This window comes from Erpetoichthys calabaricus, chromosome 8 (assembly GCF_900747795.2).
Source record: "Erpetoichthys calabaricus chromosome 8, fErpCal1.3, whole genome shotgun sequence".
NCBI lineage: Eukaryota > Metazoa > Chordata > Cladistia > Polypteriformes > Polypteridae > Erpetoichthys > Erpetoichthys calabaricus.
The window spans coordinates 143,249,705-143,271,020 of NC_041401.2; the positions used below are offsets into that span (position 1 = coordinate 143,249,705).

Sequence of the window (21,316 nt, forward strand, 5' to 3'; positions counted from 1 at the left end):
AATCCCAGACAACACAGGGCACAAGGCAGGAAACAAACCCCAGGCAGGGTGTGATTTCAAACATTTAACCAATAAATGTGTTACAGATGATCACATAATTAGTGACTAAAAGCATGAAGACCAAGTATAGCCTGTTTACCCACATTTTATTTGCTTAGCATTATGCAGCATGATATAAAAGTAATGTCACATTAAGTAATCAAATTGTATTCTTTCAAGTCAGTTTGGCATTTTAATCTTTAGAACTATAATAACATTAATGAAAATAATGACACTAATGATCCAGATATGACTGAAGAAACTAGCAGTTCTTAGTCATTTTCCTTGTTAAGAAATATTAGGATTGTGCATACCTTAATAATAATTGGAGCCTTGTTTCATACTTTAGTGAAAAAAATCTGACATTAATCATGATGATCAACAATTATTCATTGGAAGTAATGACATAGTTGACTTCTTTGAAACAAAACAAAATGGTATATTAAAAAAAATGGAAGTTGAGAATATTAGTTTATATAGGATGAAGTAGTTTGTTTTCAAAGTTAATGTTCTTTTGCTTGCACTGACCTCACATCAGAAGATGGTATGAATGTTTTAACATTAAAGCATGTATGTTCAAATATACAGAATGTGACATATTTATGTAAAGGCAATTTACATACCACCCCATCAAGCCATGCTAGAAAGGCCCAACATTTTTAAAAAAAGATAACTTTTTGATCTCTGTCTCTCCAGGCAAAAGGAGAAATGCCTACCACAATCACTTTGCATAGTATATCCTTTTGATATCAGCTGTTTTCTCTTGCGGTATCTTGCTATCTAATATCAGTTAGAAAAGTATGACTAAAAGTGAATTAGAAGGGTAATGAAAAAAAATACAATAATGTATGTCTGAAAATAGCCTCAAACATAAAAATTATTCCAGTAATTTTGCCTGCATTAATGTCATTGTTACAGTTTGCTGTCACTTCACACATAGACGTTTATGCTGATAAGCTGTTACTGCAGTGGTCAAGTCCTGGAACAAATCAACCATGCCACTCACTAAAATATCCATCCCTATTAATTCTTACAAATGACTTAACTGTTAACCCACACATAAAAAGATAAAATTTAAAAATATATTTTAGTAATAAATGAAAGAGTAGAATTTTAGCAAGCTTTGCAGTGAGTGAATATAATTACATGCAATTTGAGACAAAAAACCAATGAGGGAGAACTCATTGTTTATGCCATATTTTAAAATTGGTTACTTATTCAAAATTTATTACTAGAACTTTAATTATGAAACAGTGTAAAGCTGATTGATTTTTGAGTTTATAATCCCTTTGTGCTAGAGTCTAATTTATGTATTTGAGTTCTTGAAACACATGTACTTGCTTTTAATTTCCTTACATATAGTATCTATCCTATCTATCTATCTCTACTACAAAAATGGAGATACACACCCAGAGCACATCATTACCTTCAGCATATTTCATAGATGAAGTAGTACAGTAGCTGTGGGTCATTGGCAATTCCTTTGTCCTTTACTCAGTTAATCACCAATATTGGGCCAGGCTTAAATACTCTGGACTTGTCATTACTACCATCATGTTTCCCAGATGAAGTAGTAAGTAGCTGATCAGAATGAGTTCCTTTGCCTTTACTTTAAACTTGCCACCACTTTGGTAAAGATATGTCTGTGTTTCATCTGCATAGCACACTCCACTGCACACCTCAAGTTCTCTGTAATTGCTGTATTTGTACTGTAACATATACTTCTCCAAATTCTTTTTAAAGTACACTTATGAAAGGTTTGTAACTCGTGATTTGTTTTTTTTTTTTTTATAATTTTTATGACAACATGGTTACAATACTTTCACTTCTCTGTGGAGGTTAATTGTTTCACAGAGCATACTTTATGAATACGGTTGTTTCTATTGGCAGACCTGATCACACCAATTGTTAAGTATACTAGTGTTTTCTTTTTCAAATATTCCAAATAGTTGATTCTTCTTTGACAACTTTCGGTGCTGTGGTGCTTCCTTTCTTGTATGGTTCTCCTGTCTTTTCTAGTTGTTTCAGGTATGCTTCACATTCACAGTCAACTTAACAAGAAACACCTGGCAGCCAATCTGTTCTTTTGCCTCATTCCATTTGTTCACCTCAAATAAAAATGATTTGTGTTTGCAAAAGATGACAACTTTGACTTTACTGTCAGTCTACTTTTGGAATCCACTGATTCTGCATATATAAAACCATCATTCATATTGACACGTTTATACTTTATAAAGTATATTTTGTATGTTCAATCTAAAAAAATATTTTGAAGACTATTAAAGCAGTAGATAAACACACAACTGCAGTATGTGCTTGCAAAAAAGGCTTGCATACCTGGAGGATTCATATATGTGCTCAATTTCCATGGGTCTAAATAAGCATTTTCTATTTGACTGTATGCAATAAGGAATCTACAGGGTAAGCAACATGTATTTGATATTGCTGGCATGGGAGTGCAGATTAGCTTCCTTGTAACAATCAGAAAAGACGAACAGAATTTAAAATAAAGCAACAAATGTAAATTAGAATAATGTACAGAAATTTCAGTTAAAGTAGTATTTAAAACCAGCATCAAGCACATTTACAACACTGTTAAATGACTTGCAGTAACATTTTATATTAGGTGTCTCTAACTATAATGTATTTACATAGTAAGTGCCTGCTTTGAGTTGAGAAATAGTATTGATGAATTCAAAGGTATAATATTTGTATCACAGTGTTTGTATAGAATTTTACACTGGCTACTTGGTTCACACATACAGGAAAATAAAATAGTACTGCATGCGTAATACCTAGAAAAACACTGTAGTTTGCAGAACATTATGGAATAATCCCAAGTATGTGGTCATTATGGTAATTTTTGTATGGTAAACTTCTAACGATATATACAGTATGCTCTCTTTTTTTAATCAAATAGAACAACAGTACTAATTCTTAAAAGGCATTGGGAATAAACGTGCAACAACTAGTCAAATTCCTTACTTTGCAGAATGGTCATTTTAGTTTGATAATTGACCAAAAAATACAATCTTTCCAGAAATAGTTTGCATAAATATAACACAGTTGTTTTCATATTTAAAATGTGCATGTAAACTGTAAAAATGTTTGCAAATAAAAAATATTGTGTATGTGGATGAGTTTTATATGATAGTCCATTCTGTGCTGGATTAGACTATATATTATATTTCACATTTCTCAAAAGTAGTGTTCTTGACACACTGTTCAAGTTAAAGTTACATAAATCAGTTATAAATTAATTTATGAACCAATAACTCAATTTTAGATTTCTAAAAGCTTTGGATTGTTGGGATCAGTAATGGAATGCTTGATGCACTTGGGTTAATGCAAAAATCAGAGCTGAAGTAATGCTAATTACAGTATATTCTACTGATGTCTTACATAATTTTTAAAGTTGGATGCATTATTTATATTTATATTACATATACATAAACATATATGACTTCTCTTTTACATAAAAGTAAAACATTCATTTGAAATATGAGAATTCTAGCCTTGCCATTAACACATTCAGTCACCATTGATGTTTTCTGTCAATATATAAGTGCATCTTTAAAGTCTACAAAAGTCCAAATATGTGTTCTCAAAATATTAAATTAAATATTCCAAAGTCAAAGAAAACAAATAATTAAAGCTTTAAAAGATTTAAGAGCTAATTTAAATTAAACAGAGAATAATTTCCTAATGATGAAGTAACTAACTTATACAAAGTAATAAGCTAAACTTCAAGTACAATTTAACAAAGAAATATATACAATTACAAATAGCAATGAGCAAAAATCGAATACTAATGACATTAAATAAAATGGAAGAAAACTAAGACAAAAAACAAACTCATAATAAACATGGCATTACCTAACAAAGGTCAAAACACAGATCCATACATGTATACACTGACCTAAGTTTGATTATAGACTAAGCCTAATTTGCCTGTCTGAGACAAAAAATTACTAATTTAACATACTGTATATTACATAAATGGACAAAGTACCATTTTTAACCAGACAGATCTAATTTGAACATCTTTAGTCAAAGTGCCCACTGAATCATTTGGATCTCATTGAATATAGTATTGCCAATAAGCACATTGGCTTATATTATTCAAAAACGTTCTCTGCATTATTTTAACAGTTATAGTTTGCTGTTATATTATGGATCGTCCACAATTCTTTATTTACTGGTTACAACTTTTTTTGTCATTGCTCTAGCTTTGGTACCACAGTACGTACTTGCAGTACATCATACTAGAAGTCATTTTGCTTTCTTGTGCATGACCAGTCAATTAAATTTAAACCAAAGGAGTAGTCATCAGAACAGAGAGAGTATGTGTTAAATCTATCATTTATGAATTATTTCAGGAAAATTTTAAGTGTTAAATAAAATAACATCATTCTCTACTTTCAAAAATTTGGTAAGAACTTATATAGAAATATAGATGAAATAAAAATTACATTATTGTTTAAACATGAATTTAATTGCAATGAAAGACCTAAAGAATTGTAGCTTTTTCTATTTTAGATTATAGACACAGCTTAAAAATACTGGCAGGCATAGAATGGAAGTAGAGTGTGTTTACTTGATGGGAAATTGGTTGTTTAAAATGTTTCCCATGTTTGGTTCTTGTGAACTGTAATTTATTTACTTGCTTCCTTATTTAATTATAGGAAATATGTGTGTATTTAAGTGTATCCATATAGGTATTGTATTCTCAAGCTGTCATCACCGTTTATTTAATTTCTATCTATTATCTTTAAATTAAGTAGATTTACAAGCACAACAAGATGCATTTTTAGCTCACGCATTTAAGCTAGCTTTTATCTTTGCGGCATTTAAATCAGCTTGTTGGAGGGAATCTGTTTGGGAACAATCAAGTCTGAATAGGGTGAACAGTCTCTTTAAACTGCAATGTTTATTGTGTTCAACACAAGAATTGGATATGGACTTAAGCCTCACATCCTATCCAGGCTTGAAAAGAGCTCATTCCTATTTGTGTCATTCTGCCTTTTAAAGCAATATGCTTTTTAATTTGACTTCCATTATTAGCTTAGGTTTGCCACATCAAGAGGTATTCATCTATCTGGCTTCAACAGTTTGAATTAACAATAAATATTAATATACACTTTTCATAGCGTGAAGACGTTAGATTATTCTATTATCATGCATGAGACTCTTTATCAAACCATGTTTATACCTGATTTACCCTTTTTTTCCAATTTTTGTAGCTTTTTACCATGTACTAGAGCAGCAAAAAATGATCCTGCTATGTTTGTGATTATGTATCCCCTGCATTCTGAAAATGTAACTAGTACAGTATTTTGTTTTTATTTTTATTTCAATAATAAGCTGCTTGCAAATGATATTAGATTTAAATGATTCAAATTAGTTGACACCTCAAATGTTTTGTAAAAAAAAAAAAAAATAATAAACTAACTTTCTTTATCCCAATGGTAATTCTTTGTTCTTGCATCATTTTATTTGTATTGCAAACATTTTGTTAATGAAACCATGATCCTGATAATTTAATGGGGTACGTATGATGCATTTTAATTCTATGCTGTATGCATAATTTTTAAATTTTACCCAGTTTTTAACAGGAAGTCCTGTATAAACTGCTTACAGATTTGTTGATGTTTGTGAATGAATATAAACTGATATCAGCACTTCTTCTGATTCTTAATGTGTTGAGTAGACCACGGACACATTTTAAAGGCTTTTATGGCTCCAAAGAAGAAGCAGTGTGGTCGTATTGCTTATAATATAGCCTGGGACACAGAATGTATATGTTCAAGCTCTGCTGCTGGCTTGCCAATTTAGTGACAACTAAGGGGAGAGGACATAACACATTAAGACAAATGTTCATTATCATCTTATTCTATCTCTACAACAGTATCCAATCTCTCCCAAGATGGACTGTACAAAAGCCTCTACATTTGAAGCTTTAATTCCTATTCTTTTTTTTCTCCTTTCCTTTTGTTCATTATTACTCTCTACTAATTACCACCTTCCATCTAAAGTGGAAGGCCTTCAAAATAAGCAATTTATGCAACCCTTCCTTCATTCCATATTGAATTACTGAGGCAGTGGTGTAGATGTGAAGCTTTGGAGCAAGGGAATGTGCATGTTTACAAAAAAAAAAAAAAGCATTAGGGAACATAATTATAACCTGGTTAATGGTGTAACTTTTGCAGTGGAGAGTCTCGCCTAAATCACCACTATTTTATTTTTATTTTGTTAAGTATTTGTTCAATGATATCATTCTCTTACTGATCTAATATTGTTCTGTTCAGATAAAATTTGGCTTTGCCATTTAAAGCGCACATTACAAAGTTGTCCAAATCATGTTTCTTTCATCTTAAAAAATTTGGGAAATTAAGGTACTTTCTTAAATAAGCAGGATTAATTAATGCATTTAATTCTAGTAGGATTGACTACTACAATGCAGTGTTCACTGGATGCACAAACTGTTCTTCATACAGCTTCCCGTTAATCCAAAATGCTGCTGCAAGAATTATTACAAAAACAAGAAAATAAGAACACATAACTCCAGTTCTTAAATCCTTATACTGGCTCCCGGTTAAGTTTAGGGCAGATTTCAAAATCCTCCTTTTAACATATAAAGCCTTAAATGACAATTACTTAAGTAAGAAATTACTTATTTGAGCTTATCATGACTTACAAACCAGAGCGCACATTAAGATCTCAAGATGCTGGTCAGTTTATGATTCCAAGGATTAATAAAATAGTGGGAGGTCGAGCTTTTAGTTACAGGGCCCCTAAACTGTGGGATGGTCTGCCTGCTACTGTAAGAGATTCCCCTTCAGTCTCAGCATTCAAATCCTGGCTGAAGACTCACTACTTCAGTTTAGCATATCCTGACTAGAGCTGCTGATTAACTGTGCATACGGCATCTCTGTTGTTGGTCATTAGTACTAAAACATGAGTAATATAATAGTTGTAATTTGTTACTAATCCTCACCTATTCTGTTTCTCTTCTCGGTACTCAAATGTGGCACTTGGTGCCACAGCCCACCTGCCGTTGTTTTGCCTGCCTAAGGTAAAGCCATCTCTGATGGAGGATTGCAGGAATCATTGGGTAGACGGGTCCTTTCATTGGATTGGCTAGCCCAGCACTGTCTAAGCTGTGGAATGGCCAATATGGGGAGGTGGGTTGATGGCTGAGTTCTCCAGGACTCTAAAGAAATTCAAATCCTATTATGTGATATCATCTACTGTTAAATTCTGTATTTGTAATATTTTTATTTTACTATTATATAGTATGGAGGATTACTTGTGTCCTCTTCTGTGTATTCTGTTGTACAGTACATCCGGAAAGTATTCACAGCGCATCACTTTTTCCACATTTTGTTATGTTACAGCCTTATTCCAAAATGGATTAAATTCATTTTTTTCCTCAGAATTCTACACACAACACCCCATAATGACAATGTGAAAAAAGTTTACTTGAGGTTTTTGCAAATTTATTAAAAATAAAAAAAACTGAGAAATCACATGTACATACCGTATTTTTCGGACCATAAGACGCACTTTTTTCCCCCCAGAATTGGGGGGAAAAAGTCCCTGCGTCTTATGGTCCGAATATAGCCTAAACATGTGCTGTAAAAAAAAAATTTTCAACTTGCCCGGCTCTGTGCTCCATTCCCGCCGCGGCCGCCCGCCCCGCTCACTGGAGTCAGGCGCTGCTGCTGCCCTGTGGTAGTAGTAGTACCGTACCTGCTTCCATGATCATTCCTGCTGGCTGCAATGCTCCATTCCCGCCCCCACCCGCACCGCTCACTGGAGTCAGGCGCTGCTGCTGCCCTGGTACAGACGTGGTAGTAGTAGTACCGTACCTGCTTCCATGATCATTCCTGCTGGCTGCAATGCTCCATTCCCGCCCCTACCCGCACTGCTCACTGGAGTCAGGGGACTGGACTCTAACTGGTACAGTGTAGTGTACGGTGACGGTCCCTTCCTTGATCCTGCAGTCTGCATGCATCATCATTCATCGATTCCCATTCGCCTCAGCTGGTGTCCGCCCGCTTCCGGGATCGGAACCAGCGTGAGGCGCACATGTGACCTCCCTCCTGTGAGAACACGTGTGCGCCTCACGCTGGTTCCAATCCCGGAAGTGGGGGAAACCAGCTGAGGCAGGACAGGAGTTGCGAGTCGAGCGCCACCACTGCACACACCAGTGAAATACGAATAGAGGTAAATGACAAGTGAAATGACTGAGTGAAGGTAAAAGCGCAAGAATATGCATACAAATAGAAACCCTAATACAGTGGAACCTCGAGATACGATCACCTCTGTATACGAGAAATTCAAAATACGAGGAAAGTATGAGCGAAAATTTCTGATCTAAATGCGAGCATTGGCTTGCGTAACGAGCCACGAGCCAGGCTGTGGGTATAGCTCTCAGCTTAGCGAGGGGGCGTGGTAGCAGTTGCGAGCCGCAATCTGCGGTGTCTGCGTTTCTCACTTAAGTGCACAGGTGGGAAACTGCCCACATCCATGATTGTTCCTGTGGCTGATGGGCTGCAGCTGCCATGTCCTCCCCGCATATATAGAGAAGCGCGAGCCGGTTAAGGGGGAGAAGAAGTGAGAGGAGAGAGAGAGAGAGAGAGAGAGAGAGCGAGCGAGCGTGAGAGCGAGCAAGCAAGCAAGCAGGCAGGCAGGCAGGCAGGAGAGCAGGCTCGCGTGTAGCTGAACAGGCGAGCCAAACAGCTGAAGCAGGACGGTGTAGAGAAGGTCAGCTGCATTAAGAGTGTCTCGCCTAGATTCTGACTCTAGCGATGAGGAGTTCTTGGGGTTCTCATAAAACAAGCAGAACCTAAAAGAGCGTAACTGTTCAACTTTATTCTATTTTATTACTGAAGTCTCTCGTTATTGTGTTTTACAGTAATTTTGTCTTTTGCTGACTGTATTTGTTAATAATGGTTCTAAATGCTGCTGTTCACTTTACAGGGTTGATTACATGTGTTTATGACTGTGATGTTGGGTTTTAATGCACATAAAATGTTTTAAGACATCAGAATCTTTTTTTTCTTCATTTCCCTTCTCTAAAAACTGGTGCGTCTTATGGTCCGGTGCGTCTTATGGTCCGAAAAATACGGTAAGTATTCACAGCCTTTGCTCAATATTTTGTCGATGCACCTTTGGCAGCAATTACAGCCTCAAGTCTTTTTGAATATGGTGCCACAAGCTTAGCACACCTATCCTTGGGCAGTTTCGCCCATTCCTCTTTGCAGCACCTTTCAAGCTCCATCAGGTTGGATGGGAAGCGTCGGTGCACAGCCATTTTAAGATCTCTCCAGAGATGTTCAATCGGATTCAAGTCTGGGCTCTGGCTGGGCCACTCAAGGACATTCACAGAGCTGTCCTGAAGCCACTCCTTTGATATCTTGGCTGTGTGCTTAGGGTCATTGTCCTGCTGAAAGATGAACTGTCGCCCCAGTCTGAGGTGAATGTTGTGGAAAAGAGGATTGTGGCAAAATTGGATACCATCATGAACAATTCCTCCCATACCTTCCAGGGGTTGATTTCTTGGAGTATTTACAGCTGTATGCTCATTCTGTCACCATGCAATAAGAACTGCAGATGTCCCTTCCTTCACCCCAGCCAGAAGCCATAGGAAGATAGTGCAGACTTCACTATACTACAGTTACCTTTAGCATAATATTTATTGTATTTTTTAATCTATTGTCTTATATCGTACTTTAGTTGCTATCTTTGTATTTTATGTTTTTGCTGTGGTATGCATTTGAATTTCCCCTTGTGAATTAATAAAGTATATCTAATTTAATCTTATCAAATGGTGTTGTCATCAGCAAATTTAGTGATGGAGTTGGAGTGATGCCTGGCCACATAGTCCGAGGTAAATAAGTAGCACAAAATGTTAGGTAGACATTATTATCCAAGTGGAGGATTTATTTGAAGCGTCAAGTACAAAACATAAGCCACTGTTGCAGAATTACAAGAAAATAAGCCGAGACACAATAGATAGCCAGTGTCATCATAAGTAGACATATGCAAGAATAGTACAAAGAAGAATAATTACCTATAACAGTACAAAAAAAATAATTCGAACCTAGTTTTGTAAAATTTCACTTATTTGTATGGAATGTTACTTGATTTTAGTAAATTCAATAAAATGCTAAAAAAAAATTAAAATCAGAATGTAATAGCTTTGCTACAAGTAACAACATTTTTAAAACATATAGCTATAGGACTCCACACACTACCCTGTGGATTGCCTTTGTTGAGGGTGAGTGTGGAGGATGTGATGTTTCAGGTCTGTTAGTTAGGCAGTCCGTAATCCAGTTGCAGAGATTGGTGGTAAATCCTGAATTTAGGAGTTTAATGGTCAGTTTTTCTGTTACTACAGTGTTAAATACTGAAGTGTAATCTATAAACATGACCCTGCAGTAAATGTTTTTATTATTTAGATGTGCCAGGATGATATGAAGGGATATGGTACCCACTGTGGACCAATTGCGACAATATGTAAACTGAAGGCAATCATCACTTTCTGGAATATTCTGTTTAATGTATCCCTGCACCATTCTCTCATACCACTTCATCATCACTGATATAAGTGCTACCAGTGTAAAGTCATTCAGACAGTCCACTTTTGTTTTCTTAAATACAAGGATAATAATTTTTCTTTGGAGGGAGGTGATGACCATAAATTCTCTTAGAGAAACATTAAAGATGAGACTGAAGACATCAGCTAAAAGGTTGCTAAAGATTTTTAAAACGCATTGCAAAATTCCATCTAGACCAGATGGAAGATGCACTCTTAACACTTTTCCAATATCTAATCATTTCACAGTATCATATTCAGGAAGTATTTCTTTTTTAAATCAAGCTGGTGTTCCTATCACACAATACCTTGACAACACATCACCCTGTACAAATAAGCACTTCAGTAGACCACTATCAGACACTGTTCATGCTGTGAATAATTTCTTGGATACAACATTTGAACTTCCTTTAAACCAGAATCTGCCGCCTGCTCGTTATCTTTGACTTTTCGTTTATCATACAAGACATACTGTGAATATAAAGAGTTGAGGTACTAGCCCGGTAACCCCGTAAAATTGAATGGCAAGCAAAATGAAAAAAACATGAAGTAATTGCAGAGAGGTCTTTTCAGACGTGTTCAGGACAGAACTGAGAAATATGGGAGAGCGTCCATTTTCAGTCCATCTGGCAGTAAGAGGTGGGTCCAGGTGGACTGATACCGGAAGTGACGTCAGATCAGATATAACAGTCAATCATCTAGTCTGCAAGAGGGAGGAAGAGAAAGGCATTAGGACATAGCACCAAACCCTGGTGTGACAGTAGAATTACAGTCACTAGAGCCCTTCAGCTATGCCCTGCACACACATGTGTGACAGTCTGCATGGCATCCCCACATAACTGCCTCCACACATGCTCATAGAGATAGCTGAGGTTGCAACCCAAAGATCAGTTAGTAGAGTTTTTGACCAGTACCCTTTTGAAAAGTGGCAATATATATAAACAACTGAATTACAAAGCAGTATCTCAAAGCAAATGTCTGCAATGTCTTCAAATATGGGATTTTTCAATATCAAACACTTGTATATCATTATCATTAGATCATATTGGTTGTAGCAGATAAGGCGTTTGTCCACCTCTTGAATCCTCAGGTACCACTCTGATGACCCGGTGAATGTATAAATGTTATTTATTTTACAAATAAATCGTGCACAAAGCACTCTCCACACCACTCTCATATAAACACTATTCAATAAACAAACCAATACAATCCTCCACTCCCAGACACTTCGCCCTCCTACCTCCCAGCTCAGCTCAGTGTTCTGGGCTTCCCATAGTCCTTTTATAGCTCCTGACCCGGAAGTGGTTCCAAGCACAACCCACAAGTCCATTTCCTTCTGGGCCAGGGCAAACAGTCCTCTTCTTCATCCCGGGAGCACGTCGCTTCCTCCAGTCACGTGATTGTGACGCACTCCCAGGTTATAGGGCACGCGAGAGCCCACTAGCCCCCCTACAGCGACTCCTGGCGGCCCCCAAGGTATCCAGCAGGGCTGTGTCACAACACTACAAAGTCCATGAGGCCCTGCTGGAACTCGGGGCACGAATATGCTGTCCGGAGGGCTCCTCCTAGCGGCCTGGGGGTGGCGACCAGAGTCCATAGCCGGTCGTCCATCACAGTCCCTCCCCCTTAGCGACGACCAGTGGGGCGGAGCGTTGATTCCCGCGAGGGACGTCCTCCTCCAGGAGGACGCGAGATCCAGGCCGTTGTTCCGCTGTCTAGATCCCCCAGCGAACCTTGGGGGAACGGTGTATCTGCTATCCCACCGCTCCCCTGTCCTCCGGGGACAACTACGCCACATGTGGCCCGGTTGCCAGCAGTTGTAGCACCGCCGACGTCCTCCTGTTGGCTTCTCTTCCCGAGACCGGAAATACCTCGGGAATTCCGTCAGCTCCACCCTGTCCTCCGCCAAGGAGCGTTTAACGGCCGCTTTGCTGCTCTCCGCCCTTTTCTTTAATTTGTCAGGAGACCCTCGTTTTAATTCGGGGATCTCCTGCTTTCTCTGCGGCTTGTGTACAGCGTGAGGCTCTCTATGGAAAAGAGAGAGCCTCTTTGCTGTTTGCACGCCCGTTGTCCTATGTATTATTGGAGGCGGCGTCATTAGTACCACATCGCTCCGGGTAACAGCACTATTCAGCTGCACCGGGGTGATCGGTACTTCCCCCGCCCCTTCAGTAACAAGCGACAACCCCCTCTTCACGCGGGTCGGGCTCTTACGGTCCGCGTTATCCCGGAGCGGCGTCTGATACCGCCGCCCCGGTTCTATCGGATCGTTGCCTGACCACTCCGTCATTGTGCCACACTCGACTGTTGGATTCACAGTGCTTTGGCAGCCGCTACTTATTAAACACGGTGCCGGTTCACACTGCGTCCCCTTATTATATACGGCGCAGATTTCACTCACCTGCACCGCCGAATCAATCGAGGCCGGAGCTTCACGGCCTAATTGCCGCAGGTATTCATGCAGTCTCCTCAGCGGCGCTTCGACCGTGGCTCCCAGCTCCTCCAACCGTCTCCTCAGGTCCTCGATCCCCTGAAAGAAACCCATTACGGGGTCGAGTACCTTTTCGAGATCCCGTACAGTCATATAGTTCATTAATTCGGCTGGAGGCAAGGTAGCTTCCGCGTTCCCCTTACCTTCCAGCCGGGAGCCAATGGACACGTCCGCGTCTGGCACGTGTTCTGCTGATGAGCGCAAGGGCTCCTGGGACATGGAGTCCTTAGAGGAACGGGTAGCCTCCCGCGGCTGGCTGCGGTCTGCCTTTTTAGCTTTGTCTGCAGACCCTACAGTCACTTCCTGCCCCTCTTTACCTTGGTTGTATTTCGGCGCTGCTCCGCTCGCCGCCCCCTTCCCCTTCAGGGAGCCCAGACTTGTCAGGGAATTATTGACCTCACCGACGGCTCGAAATGAACCTTTTTCCTGGTCGCCGTCGCGCGTGGTCACGTGGACATCGTCAGCCAATGGACTTCCTTTCTGCGGACGCCTAGACTGGCTTGTTTTCTTTCCTTTGCGGCCATCTTGTCTAGGTGTGAGGCGGGCATGCTCTTTGTCCGCTTCGTGCAGACAAGCCTCTGCAAACAGAGAAAAACAAGCACCCGGCGGTTCGCGTGCTTCCCCAGCACTTACCTCGGAACGTATGCAGTCACGCTCCAACTCCCTGTAATAATCTTCGGGAACTGCAATCCTGCAACGTTCCGGCTGTCGTCCCGCTCGGGTTTGCTCTGCATTGAGCTGCTCCCGATCTTCCTCACTGCCCGTCAGGTAAGTCCACAGCGTTTCCATTGGATCTGGGACAGAAGTCTTCTGGACCATTCCAGCCTTTTTCCCAGTTTTCTTCCCCATACTAGCCTGCTGTAGAGGATGGCTCACAGCTGCAGCGCTCTTGGTCGCGGGTGGAGTTTTCACCTCCGCGGTTACTAGAGGGACCTTCCCTGGGTTCTCTGCCACAACGAAATTTATATTTAAATGCAGGTTTCTGCCAACGGACGGCCAGAGTATCCTGCCGACTACGCCAGTGTAGCAGATAAGGCGTTTGTCCACCTCTTGAACCCTCAGGTACCACTCTGATGACCCGGTGAATGTATAAATGTTATTTATTTTACAAATAAATCGTGCACAAAGCACTCTCCACACCACTCTCATATAAACACTATTCAATAAACAAACCAATACAATCCTCCACTCCCAGACACTTCGCCCTCCTACCTCCCAGCTCAGCTCAGTGTTCTGGGCTTCCCATAGTCCTTTTATAGCTCCTGACCCGGAAGTGGTTCCAAGCACAACCCACAAGTCCATTTCCTTCCGGGTCAGGGCAAACAGTCCTCTTCTTCATCCCGGGAGCACGTCGCTTCCTCCAGTCATGTGACTGTGACGCACTCCCGGGTTATAGGGCACGCGAGAGCCCACTAGCCCCCCTACAGCGACTCCTGGCGGCCCCCAAGGTATCCAGCAGGGCTGTGTCACAACACTACAAAGTCCATGAGGCCCTGCTGGAACTTGGGGTACGAATATGCTGTCCGGAGGGCTCCTCCTAGCGGCCTGGGGGTGGCGACCGGAGTCCATAGCCGGTCGTCCATCACATGGTACATTTACAAACAAAACAATTCAGTAAACCATATAACATACTCCATCTAACAATCATTCTACCCTCCCCCTCACATTTTTCATTTAAGCCTTGGTGAAGTCTAACATCATTGTTGTAGTGTGACCTGTTGATTTGTGGAAAGAATGAACCAAACCATAATAATATAATTGGAAAATCACAATAATTACAGTTTAACCAAGATTCACAAGTCCAGTCTTTTCTTTAACAAGTTGATTGTGTCTACTAAAACAGTGCTTTCCCACAATGGATTGGGAAAACATCATTGTTCCATCCTGAATTAAGTGTTTCCACAAGTTAATCTCATTGCCTCTTAAAAAATACTGTGAACAGATGATCTTGTTTAAAATAGATTCTGGGCTCCACAGCCCTAAACCTGCGTAAGCGGGTTTGAGAACAGATGGACAGATGGATTATCGAGTTTGTAATTTTCAAGAATTTTAACTCCTGTCTAATTTACTTTCTCTTCCTTTAAGGCTATCTACCCTGTTTAATACTTAAGTAAGCTTTCTTTCAGCTTCACTTTTATGTATCTTGGGAACTGGTTTCTTTCTGATAATATGGTGAGCAGTGTTTCAAGTGAAAACACTCACGTATTCAGAAGGTTCATAAGGGAAAGCATTCTTATGGCCATTTTTGTGATACTTTTGCTGCCTGGACCATCACATCCCGACTGTTACAATAATAATAAAATTGTTTCTGTAACCCCATTGTTAAAAATGGCTGGTCTTGATGCTGACAATCTTAACAATTTTTGGCCTATCTCTTACTTACCTTTCCTGTCAAAAGTTCTCACCAATTACTTAAATTCTAATAATTTGATGGAACCCTTTCAGTATGGTTTCAGAGCCCTGCTTCAGGTAACCAATGATTTGCTTATGGTAGCAGCTTATTAATACAGTTGTAGTGCAGTTTTAACACTGTCAGATATGACATTTTACTGTCCAGAATGGAGAAAATTCTGGGTATCTCTGGCACCACCCTCCAGTAGTTTAAGCCTTATCTGACTGATATGCAAGAGTTTGTTAGTCTTGTTAACAGCAGGTCCAGCTCAGTGCCAGTCACACAAGGAGTTCCTCGGGGCTTTGTCCTCAGCTCTCTGCTTTTCTGTATCTATATGCTTCCCCTTGGCCATATTATTTGTAGCTTTGGACATGGTTATCATTTTTATGCAGATGATACTCTATTTCGATGTTAAAAGCAAAACTTCATCAGAACTTTCTTAAATCACAACTTGCCTCAGTGAAATTAAAACCTGAATGGAGCAGAACTCTTTAAAATTAAATTGCAACAAAACTGAACTCCTGCAAATTGGCCCTAAAGAACAAGTTAAGAAAATGAGCTCCTTTTCAGTCACATATCAAATGCTGAAATTGAGACACTATTACTATTTCATGAAAAGTATTAGTTCATTTTGAATTTGATGGCAGTAACACCTCTCAAAAAAGTTGGGACAGGGGCAACAAAAGGCTGGAAAAGTTAAGTGATACTAAAAAGAAACAGGTGGAGGAACATTTTGCAACAAATTAGGTTAATTGGTAACGTGATTAGGTGTAAAAGGAGCATTTTAGAGAGGCAGAGTAAAGTTGGGCAGAGGTTCACCAATCTGTAAAAAAAACTACAACTACAAATTGTGGAACAATGGGCCAAAGCTCATTTAAAATGGACTGAGGCAAACTAAAAAACTGTTGTGTTGTGAGACAAATCGAAATTTGAAATTCTTTTCTGGAAAAAATTGATGCCCCATCCTCTGGACTAAAGAAGAAAGGGACCATCTGGCTTGTTATCAGCGCTCAGTTCAAAAGCCTGCATTTCTGATGGTATGGGGGTGCGTTAGTGCCTATGGAATGGGAAGCTTGCACATCTGGAAAGGCACCATCAATGCTGAAAGGTATATACAGGTTTTAGACCAACATATGCTCCCACCAGATGATATCTTTCTCAGAGTAGGCCTTGTATATTTCAGCAAGATAATGCAAAACCGCATACTGCATCTATTACAACAGGCTGGCTTCGTAGTAGAAGAGTCTGGATGCTGAACTGGCCTGCTTGCAGTGCAGACCTTCCACCAATCAAAAACATTTGGCACATCATGAAATGAAGAGTACGACAGAGAAGATCCAGGACTGTTCAACAGCTAGAATCCTGTATCAGACTAGAATTGGACACAATTCCTCTCCAGCGGCCTCATGTATAACGCTGTGCGTAGAACTCACACTATAACATGGCGTAAGCACAAAAGCGGGATTGTGCGTACGCACAGAAAAATCCAGATGCAGGAATCTGTGCGCACGCATACTTTCACGTTCTTCCACTACATAAATCCCGATTTGCGTGAAAAGTAACGCACGTGCACGCGCCTTCTGTGCCGCCCCAACTCCTCCCAGAATTACGCCTCTTTGAATATGCAAATCAATATAAATAGCCTTCTGTGAAAAGACAATGGGAAAAGCACAGGGGAAAATATAAGAATTTCAGCGAATGCCAAGTGGAGGCAAAGGAAAAACATACTATTTGTTGGTTTAAACAGTGGTATAATCAACAAAAGAAAGTTGATCGAGTGACAGAGTGTCGGAAAAACTCGAAAGATCAAATTCACAAAGTCGCACAGTGCCCGAAATAAAAAAGAAATCACATATCAAAGTCGCTGTGAAAAGGCGAGTTGTAGCCCACCATCTTAGTGTCATATGAAAGCGTATTAGGGTACAAACAAAAAACATAGGCACACAGTGGGGAAAAAGCACGAAATGTCAACTTTAATCTCGAAATTTCCACTTTAATCACGTAGTTTATTTTGCCATTAAAGTAGAACATCATAAACTTCATCTTAAAATCATTTATTTTACTAGTTTCTCAAGTAGCATGTTCAATGCTTTTTTCTGTGTTTGATCTTCTATGTGCTCTATGTGTGTGAATCACTACGTGCTTCCGTTCTTTCTCTTTCTCCGACAGGACACAGAATGCATTACATTCGAGATATTACAGCTCTCTGAATAATTAAAATACTGAGATGTATACGTGATATCATTTTCATGATGATAGGAATGAAAGCATGTTATTAAACATGGGAACACGGTGGCGCAGTGATTGTTCATATCTCACGCAAGAGGCTTGCTGCACCATGTGTGACCTTCGATGAAATAATTTATTACAGAAGTACTGTCTCTTTCAAACGTACTAACCTCCAATTCCTGTCCATACTTTTCTTTCTCCAATCGCCACACAATCAGCTCTGTAATAGACGTTAAGCCATTTGTAAGCTTAGAACGCCGATTCTTCAAAACTTTTAAGGAACATTGAAATATCTTCGTAGTACATGTTTAATTATTCTATTCGTCTATCCTTCCAGTGTCGCGTCAGCACCAGCAAGAATACAGCGCAAGGCAGGAGCTATCCTTGAACTAGCTATACGCTGCGGCACCGTGTCCTCACATGTTTAATTATTAACAATACAGATTATTTAAATGAAGTTAAAGTTTTGTCTATATACTATAAGCAACATATTTTGCTGCATTTCATCTTAAAAATGATATTGTCATCATACGCACTTTATAAAGTAGTGCAGGTTGTGCAATATTATAACTGTAGTGCAAGTTTACAGTGAGGTGATTGAGTGCGTTTATAGTTCTTGGGATGAAACTGTTTCTGAAACGCGAGGTCCGTACAGGAAAGGGTTTGACGCTTTTTGCCGTGGTTGAGGTAGTGTGTACTTGAAACTGTATACCGATAATTCTCTTTCCAATCATCTGCTGCTGTGATTCACACTCAGATACAGTGATATAAATACTCCGAGTGGTGCAGTGAAAGTAATATGGAAAAAGATGATCCGCAGTGGCAACCCTTAACGGGAACAGCAAAAAGAAGAACAAGATGCAGTGAGCGTAACAACGCTAAAGCAGTTCTGGTATTTGGAATACTATGGCTATTCCCTGGCCCATTATATTGCAGCAGGTTAATTACAATCAGATGCATTACACTAATAAACAATATGCAGTTAATTTCAGTGTATTTATAAAGCCGCGTCAGGAATGTGGAGCTAAGAAAGAAAGGATGAGCACACAGGAACAGTAGTTTGACCATTCTGTGGACCATTATATTGTTACAGGTTAATTACAATCAGATGCATTAAATTTATGAACGATATGCGGTTAATTTCAGTGTAATTGATAAAGCCGCCGCCGTGGATGTGGATCTAAGAAAGGGTAACCACACAGGAACAGTAGCACTGCTTTGACACTGGGTGCCGCCAGTCTGCAAAACCGAGCGGAGAAATTGCGTACGCCAAGGAATGAGTTACCGTGGAAATGTGCGTGGCTTTACGCCAAGTTTAGGTTTTATACATCGCGATTTGAGCGTGGAAAGGTTCGTACGCGACATTTCTGTGCGTACGCACCGTTTATACATGAGGCCCCAGAAGTCCAGCAACTGGTCTGTTAAGTTCTTAAACATTTATGGACTGTTGTTAAGAGGGGATGCTACACAGTGGTAAACATGGGCCTGTCCCAACTTTTAGGAGACGTGTTGCTCATAAAAAAAAGTACCATTTTTTAAAATGGTGCATTTTATTAGTTTAAACATTTAATGTTTTCTATGTTCTATTGTGAATAAAATATGGGTTTATGAGATGTGCAAATCATTGAATTCTGTTTTTATTTACATTTTGCACAGCTTCCCAACTTTTTTGAAATTGGGGTTGTAGATAAGGAACTTTCATGGGTAGGAAAAGGAAAGGAAAAGAAAACGAGAGGGAAAAAAATGAGAGATAGAGGACAGAGGTTAACAAAAGGATGGAGAGAATGCCAGGAACCAGAGAGAGCTGGTACAAGAGAAGAGGCAGGCAGCCATGAAGAGAGCCCCTTAGAGAAGTGCGTGGCCAACGCTCAGGGGCTGGAGAACAGAAGGCCACTCCAGCTGAACATCCAGGAAGCTAGAGGGACCCGGAGCTCGCTCCCACGTAAGACTGGGAAGACAGCGGGAATAGGGTTTGGGATTGGGTGCCCAGTGGGGGCTACTGATGACAGTTTGGGCCTGGGCCTAGGAGATGAAGTTCAGCCTGTAGAAAATGGTTGGCTGTGACTGTCAGTTAGGTATTTCCTCCGCTTATCCTGTTTAGACCTTGCAGAGGGAGGAGACGCCTAACTGACAGTCATAGCCAGGATAAAAGGGATGCATCAGGGCTGCTTGTTTTAACCTTGCTTTTATGGATCTATTTATTTGACTGTTTTTTTTTTAACCTCAACTAAACACTTCATTTTACTGGATTATTTATTTTTTGATTGATTGAGGATTATACTGCACTTTCACTTGGACACTGTTTGTTTTGGAGTTTTAAATGAAAGCACATCACCTTTTTGCACCTTCCCCTTTGCTATGTGTGTGTCCTCATTTGCCTAGCTCATCCCTTAGTTACATTATCTACGGTGGCGGGTTTAAGACTGGGAGTGTGGAGCTAACCCACACCATCACAACATCTCTGACGTATTGTTTCATGTATATCACTCTCTGCGATGCCTATTACCTATACTAGTCCACCACCACTTTTTGTGTCATAACACAAAACACTTTGAGTAGCACTTGGGGAGCTTATGATGATCCTTAAAATCAGTCCTGGGGTTCATCTTTAGGTCTTGACCAGCTTTAATTCAATGCTAAATTTATGTGAACATTTCATTCAGTTAGACATTTTATTCTCATTTAATGTGTGAAGGTTATTCTTCTAAGAGCGTTGTAGAATACTGTCATAGCTTGCAACTTCAGGAGGTGTTGATCATGAAGTGGAAGCTTTAAAGGGATTAATGACAGCAGCATGGTGGGGCAAAAATTAGCACCATTGCTACACAGCTTCAGACACCTGAGTACTAGTCCTGCATTTAGTCACAGGGCAGAGTCTACATGACTCACTTGGTTACTGTGCAGTGTCTCTAAAGCAAACTATAGAGTGTGTGCCCTGTGATGTACTGGTACACAGTCCAGGGAAAGGTCTTGATGTGCATCCAGTGTTGCAACACTGAAATGGGCTAAGCAGTCTCAGCAATGGGTGAACAAAAAAAAAGTACATGCACATGCTCACAATGTTTAATTTTTTAGCGAAACAAAACATTTTATTATTATTCAAAATTTAATCACAATGCACTTGTCGTTTTTGACGCTGATTAACAGAAAAAGATTCCTTAATGTCAAAGTGAAAATAAATCTCTGCAAAAGTAAAAGACAAAATAAATATATAAGAGAAATATAAAAGACAAAATAATTGATCACACAAGTATTCACTCCTACTAGATGGAAGTTTGGCAGCAATTCCATCCTTATGTCTTTGTTGACAGGTCTCTTATCAGTTTTGCACATCTGGACACTGCCATTTTCTCCATTCTTTTTTGCAAAACTGCTCAATCTCTGTCAGGTTGCATGGGAATCATAAGTGAATAGTCTTTTTCAAGTTCATCTCCAAATTCTCAGTTGGGTTGAGGTGTCTGTCTCCAACTGTGCCACTACAGAATATTAGTATTGTTGTTCTAATGCTATTCCTGTGCAACTTTGGCTTTATTGCCGGGGATACTGACTTGCTAGAAAACAC

General features: G+C 39.8%; 1 protein-coding gene across 14 annotated transcripts in view; it reads left to right on the top strand.

Annotated features, from left to right (window-relative positions):
- The window catches only part of LOC114656134 (poly(rC)-binding protein 3), a 366,542-nt gene extending 361,028 nt beyond the window's left edge, over nucleotides 1-5,514 (top strand). For all 14 annotated transcript variants that reach the window (XM_051931200.1, XM_051931203.1, XM_051931199.1 and 11 more), the window contains one exon: nucleotides 44-5,514. The gene's annotated coding sequence lies outside the window, so the exon portion shown is untranslated. The remainder of the gene's footprint in view (nucleotides 1-43) is intronic.
- The last annotated feature ends 15,802 nt before the right edge of the window (nucleotides 5,515-21,316 follow it).